Below are 6,175 nucleotides of genomic sequence, written 5' to 3' on the forward strand. Positions count from 1 at the left end.
GCCTGTAGTCATGCTTTACTTTTAGTCCATGTAATTGTTACTTATAATTCTAATCAATCTTAAGTTTATTTGAATTATCTGTGTGTATTATTCAAATTGTATTATTTTTTATAATATTTTTAATGTTGCAATATTTTCTCCATAGTGACAGCTAGTAATGGTCGGTCTGTGACTCTTCGAGGCTGTGTCTCCAGGAATCTTTGTGGTTCTGGTTCTGACTCGGGTTCTGACTCGGGTTCTGACTCCAAGTCTGTGTCCTACTGTGAGGGAAGTCTCTGTAACAGAAACAGGGCTATGAACATGGACAATGCTATGAATGACACCCAGTCTGTAGCACTTACAGTCCTCACTCTGCTTGTTGGGCTAACAACCACCACACTTCTTAGGAATTAGCATTTCTAATGACAATAGGATGCATTAGTTGGATAGTATTATATTGCAGTCTTGGTGGAAAAATCAAAACAATTTGACTAAAAAGTAGGGTAGTTGTATAGGCACATCTATGGACACATTGTGTAAATCAGCACTTGAATTTAATTTGAAAAAGGTGATATATAAAAAAAATTGTGTGTCTTGTTTATTTGAGCTTTGAAGTGAGATTGCATCAGTCCAGCCTCCTCCCCTGTGGCTGAAGCGCCGTGTGTGTGCATCTGAGAGAGAGAGAGAAATAGTTATGATAGAATGATCTGTGAAGAGCTGCTATGTATAGATGGCCCAACTTCACTCCAATTGAGCGAGTGTACATGTGTCTGTTTGGGGCTTCTGTATTTTTTGTTTTTATTTAACCAGGCAAGTCAGTTAAAACTTCTTGTCAATAGGGGGGCGCTGTTTTCACTTTGGAAAACATCGTGCCCAAATTAAACGGCCTCGTCCTCTGTTATAGATCATACAATATGCATATTATTATTACTATTGGATAGAAAACACTCAGAAGTTTCTAAAACTGTTTGAATTATATCTGTGAGTAAAACAGAACTCATTTGGCAGCAAACTTCCATACAGGAAGTGAAAAATCTGAAAACGAGGCTCTGTTTCAGGGCCTGCCTATTCAACTGGCTTTTATTTATCGATATGTATGCACTTCATACGCCTTCCACTAGATGTCAACAGGCAGTGGAAGGTGGAATGGGGTGTCTAGCTTGATCTGAGGCCGAATAAGAGCTTTTGGAGTGACAGTCCGATTCTTTGTCTTCGACGTGTGCGGGGAGCCGACATTGTCTTCTGAAAAGCGTTCGGTATACACGGCAATATCTCCGGCTCTGATTTTATTTGATACATATGATAAAAACATCATAAAAGTAGGTTTTTCAACCGATTTTATCAGTTTATTCAACGTTTATTGGACTTTTGGAGTTTTCCGTTCTTTCGCCAAGAAAGGATGGGAATGTTAGCAACCTTGGCTAGCATTGTGGCGCGAATTCGACAGAAGAAATGGACATTCTAAAACCAAACAACGATTTATTCTGGAAATAGGACTTCTTGTACAACATTCTGATGGAAGCTCAGCAAAAGTAAGAAAACATTATGATGTTATTTCGTATTTCTGTGTAATATGTTGATGCAATTCTCCGCCGTTTGTGAGCGCTGTCTCACAAACCCAAGCTGTATGTTGTGTAAAGTTATTTTTAAAAATCTAACACAGCGGTTGCATTAAGAACCAGTGTATCTTTCATTGCCATACAACAAGTATTTTTATGTAAAGTTTATGATGAATTCTTTGGTCAGATTAGGTGAGTGTCCAAAATACTCCGGACATTCTGGGGAAATGTTGCTACGTATTCACAATGTATAACCACGATTTGCAGCTCTAAATATGCACATTTTCGAACAAAACATAAATGTATGTATAACATGATGTTATAAGACTGTCATCTGATGAAGTTGTCCAAAGGTTAGTGATTAATTTTATATCTATTGCTGTTTTTTGCGAAAGCTACCTTTGCGGTGAATAATATACTTGTGTGTTTGGCTATTGTGGTAAGCTAATAAATATCTATATTGTGTTTTCGCTGTAAAACACTTAAAAAATCGGAAATATTGGCTGGATTTATCTTTCATTTGCTGTACACCATGTATTTTTCATAAATGTTATGATGAATATTTATATATTTCACGTCTCTCTGTAATTATTCTGGCTGCTTTGGTGCTATTTTGATGGTGGCTGCAATGTAAAACTATGATTTATACCTCAAATATGCACATTTTCGGAAAAAAAACATAAATGTATTGTATAACATGTTATAAGACTGTCATCTGATGAAGTTGTTCAAGGTTAGTGATTCATTTTATCTCTATTTGTCGGTTTTGTGAAAGCTACCTATGCGGTGGAAACATGGTGAAAATATGCGGTTGTGTGTTGGCTATTGTGGTTAGCTAATAAAAAACATATTGTGTTTTCGCTGTAAAACATTTTAAAAATCGGAAATGATGGCTGGATTCAAAAGATGTTTATCTTTCATTTGCTGTATGGACTTGTGATTTCAGAAAATTATATTATATGATATCCCTGTCCCGTTAGCTAGGCTATGCTAGTCAGCTTTTTTGATGAGGAGGATCCCGGATCCGGAGGGTGATGAAGTAAGGGTTAAGAACAAATTCTTTATTACAATGATGGCCTACCAAAAGGCAAAAGGCCTCCTGCGGGGGCGGGGGCCTGGGATTTAAAAAAAAAAACAATATAAATATAGGACAAAACACACATCACAACAAGAGAGACACACAACACTACATAAAGAGAGATGTTATGTTGTTTTCTTACAAGGCAGCAAAACATGACAACACAGCATGGTAGCAACACAACATGGTAGCAACACAACATGGTAGCAGCACAACATGGTAGCAACACACAATGGTAGCAACACAACATGTAGCAGCCACAAAACATGATACAAACATTATTGGGCAAAGTCAACAGCACAAAGGTCAAGAAGGTAGAGACAACAATACATCACACAAAGCAGCCACAACTGTCAGTAAGAGTGTCCATGATTGAGTATTTGAATGTCCTTGTGTTTGTATAGGGTGTGTCTGGACTTCTGTATGTCCCTGTTTGTATAGGTGTGTGTCTGGGACTTCTGTATGTTCCTGTTTGTATAGGTGTGTGTCTGGGACTTCTGTATGTTCCTGTGTTTGTATAGGTGTGTGTCTGGGACTTCTGCATGTTCCTGTGTTTGTATAGGTTGTGTCTGGGACTTCTGTATTTCCTGTGTTTGTATAGGTGTCTTTCGGGACTTCTGACGTTCCTGTTTTGTATAGGTGTGTGTCTGGGACTTCTGTATGTTCCTGTGTTTGTATATGTGTCTTTCTGGGACTTCTGTATGTTCCTGTGTTTGTGTTTGTGTGCAATCAATGTGTCTCTGTACTGAGTCTTCATATTGAATGTGTACATGTGAGAAAGAGAGAAGGCTGAGAGTAAAATGTATCATATGCTACCAAGTCAAAACAGTTTGTGCGTATATTATGACAACATTTTGTGACGTTTTTTGTTCGTTTCGGTCTTTGACAGGTTTTTTTCCCGTAGTTCGTGCACACAACATATATATTTTTTTTAGGTCTAAGTTCGTTAGCCGAAGTCTACTTCCCTTTGTTGGTGATTGGTTAACAGTACTACTCCTAGTAGGAGTTGGAACTATGGACGAGATTCTTCAATGAAGTGTTTGTTGTCATTCAACGAGAGACTACTAGTTCTCATTCACATTTTTTCACTTGAGAATTACTGCACCAAACATCTTAGTTAGATGTACAATTACACGACAAAGACCTCAGCAAAAACATCAAAATGTATTACAGATTTCTTGATTTTATAAATGTATCTTAGATTAATTTGTCCTATTTTTGAGGAAGAGTTCTTTGGAATGTTGTCGGCTACAGTAGCTCAAGAGGAACAAACAACAATTATATTGACCTGGACATACGGTGTCTTCGGAAAGTATTCAGACCCCTTGACTTTTTCCACATTTTGTTACATTACAGCCTTATTCTAAAATTGATTAAAAAAAATTTAAAAACATAACGACAAAGAAAAAATTGTAAAAAAAACAACATTTTTGCTTATTTACAAGTATTCAAACCCTTTACTCTGTACTTTGTTGAAGCACCTTTGGCAGCGATTACAGCATCAAGTCTTCTTAGGTATGACACTACAAGCTTGGCACACCTGTATTTGTGGAGTTTCTCCCATTCTTCTCTGCAGATCCTCTCAAGCTCTGTTAGGATGGATGGGGAGTGTTGCTGCATAGCTATTTTCTGGTCTCTCCAGAGATGTTAGATCGGGTCCAAGTCTGGGCTTTGACTGGGCCACTCAAGGACATTCAGAGACACTCCTGCGTTGTCTTGGCTGTGTGCTTAGGGTTGTTGTACTATTGGAAGGTGAACCTTCACCCCAGTCGGAGGTCCTGAGCATTCTGGAGCAGGTTGTCATCAAGGATCTCTGTACTTTGCTCCTTTATTCTTTGCCTCGATCCTGACTAGTCTCCCAATCCCTGCCGCTCCCCACAGCATGGTGCTGCCACCACCATGCTTCATCGTAGGGATGGTGCCAGGTTTCCTCTAGATGTGACGCTTGACATTCAGGCCAAAGAATCTTGTTCCTCATGGTCTGAGAGTCTTTAGGTGCCTTTGGAAAACTCCAAGCGGGCTGCCATGTGCCTTTTACAAGGAGTGGCTTCCGTCTGGCCACTCTACCATAAACACCTGATTGGTGAGAGCTGCTGAGATGGTTTTCCTTCTGGAAGTTCTCCCATCTCCACAGAGAAACTCTAGAGCTCTGTAAGAGTGACCATCGGGTTCTTGGTCACCTCCCTGACCAAGGCCCTTTCCCCTGATTGCTCAGTTTGGCCGGGCGCCAGATCTAGGAAGAGCTTGGTGGGTCCAAACTTCTTCCATTTAAGAATGATGGAGGCCACTGTGTTCTTGGGGACCTTCAATGCTGCAGAAATGTTTTGGTACCATTCTTCAGATCAGTGCCTCGACACAATCCTGTCTTGGAGCTTGGTTTTTGCTCTGACATGCACTTTCAAGTGTGGACCTTATATAGACAGGTGTGTGCCTTTACAAATCTATCAATTGAATTTACCACAAGTGACTCCAATCAAGTTGTAGAAACATCAAGGATGATCAATGGAAACAGATGCACTTGAGCTCAATTTCGAGTCACATAGCAAAGGGTCGGAATACTTAGTAAATAAGGTATTTCTGTTTATTACTTTTAATATATTTGCTAAAATTTCTAAAAACAGTTTTTGCTTTGTCAGTATGGGGTATTGTGTGTAGATTGCTGAGTATTTGTTTTTATTTAATACATTTTAGAATAAGGCTGTAACGTAAACAAAATGTGAAAAATGCTAAGGGGTCTGAAATACTTTCCGAAGGCACTGTATGTATGTGAACCCAGACTTAACATATGTAGTGTGGCACTCCAAGGTGACACTCAGAATGACGCATCAGCAATCTACTTCCTGGTTAACACTGAGGACCTGTTACCACGGAGACACTGATTGAAGGTCACCGTGGGGTGACTGCATGAGAAGGAGCACACCACGAACACACACGCACACACCCTAGCGGTTGGAGTGTTGTGCCAGTAACCAAAGGTTGCTTGTTCGAATCCTCCGAGACGAAAAAGTGAAAAATCTGCCAATTGTGCCTTGAGCAAATCACTTAACACTAACTGCTCTGTGGTAGAACCCTGGCCATGACCCCAGTCTCCGAGGGTATCTCAGGAGAGTTAACTGCTCGTGTGTAGACCCTGGCCGTGACCCCAGTCTCCGAGGGTATCTCAGGGAGAGTTAACTGCTCTGTGTGTAGACCCTGGGCCATGATGCTCTGTGGTGTAGACCCTGGCCGTGACCCCAGTCTCCGAGTGGTATCTCAGGGAGAGTTAAACTGCTTGTGTGTAGACCCTGGCCGTGACCCCAGTCTCGAGGGTATCTCAGGGAGAGTTAACTGCTCTGTGGTAGCACCTGGCCGTGACCCCAGTCTCCGAGGGTATCTCAGGGAGAGTTAACTGCTCTGTGGTAGACCCTTGCCGTGACCCCAGTCTCCGAGGTATCTCAGGAGAGTTAAACTGCTCTGTGGTAGACCCTGGCCGTGACCCCAGTCTCCGAGGGTATCTCAGGGAGAGTTAACTGCTCTGTGGTAGGACCCTGCCGTTTTGGACCCTATCTCCAGTGGGTGT

Source organism: Salvelinus sp. IW2-2015, unplaced genomic scaffold (genome assembly GCF_002910315.2).
Source record: "Salvelinus sp. IW2-2015 unplaced genomic scaffold, ASM291031v2 Un_scaffold1951, whole genome shotgun sequence".
Classification (NCBI taxonomy): Eukaryota; Metazoa; Chordata; class Actinopteri; order Salmoniformes; family Salmonidae; genus Salvelinus; species Salvelinus sp. IW2-2015.